The following is a 689-nucleotide window of genomic DNA, read 5'->3' on the forward strand; positions in this document are numbered from 1 at the left end:
AAAAAGAGAGAAGAAAGTCTGTTTGTTTGCTTGAATTTGACGCAAAGCTACACAAGGGCTATTTGCGCTAGCCGTCCCTAATTTAGCAGTGTAAGACTAGAGGGAAGGCAGTTAGTCATCACCACTCACCGCCAACTTTTGGGCTACTCTTTTACCAACGAATAGTGGGATTGACCGTCACATTATAACGCCCCCACGGCTGAAAGGGCGAGCATGTTTGGTGTGACAGGGATTCGAACCTTAAATTTTGATTTCACTGTTCAAGTTTATTATGTCCATTTGCATATTTCCGTTCAAATTTCAAGCTAACCAAAGTTCAGGCAAAAAAATCTGCCTTAACAAACTACTACAGTTATGGTAATTATGATAGGCTAGTTAAGTAAAAGTTCATAAAATCTGCCTTAACAAACTACTACAGTTACGGTAATTATGATAGGCCAGTTAAGTAAAAGTTCATAATCTTAGATTTCAGTTAAATTAACAAGACTACAAACAAAATTAACTGAAAATGTAACAAACGTATTTCTTTAGTGAAAATCTCATGACTGTTGCAACAGAAAAGCCAGGCACTTTCATTAATAACTGAGTCTACAAAGAAATACTTCAATAAAATCTGCTCTGCGATGTAACGCTGTGACGATAGCTCATTTTTAAACTAAAACTTTAAAAAAAATATAATTTTTCTCATG

The sequence above is a fragment of the Limulus polyphemus genome, unplaced genomic scaffold (genome assembly GCF_000517525.1).
Source record: "Limulus polyphemus unplaced genomic scaffold, Limulus_polyphemus-2.1.2 Scaffold536, whole genome shotgun sequence".
NCBI classification, from domain to species: domain Eukaryota; kingdom Metazoa; phylum Arthropoda; class Merostomata; order Xiphosura; family Limulidae; genus Limulus; species Limulus polyphemus.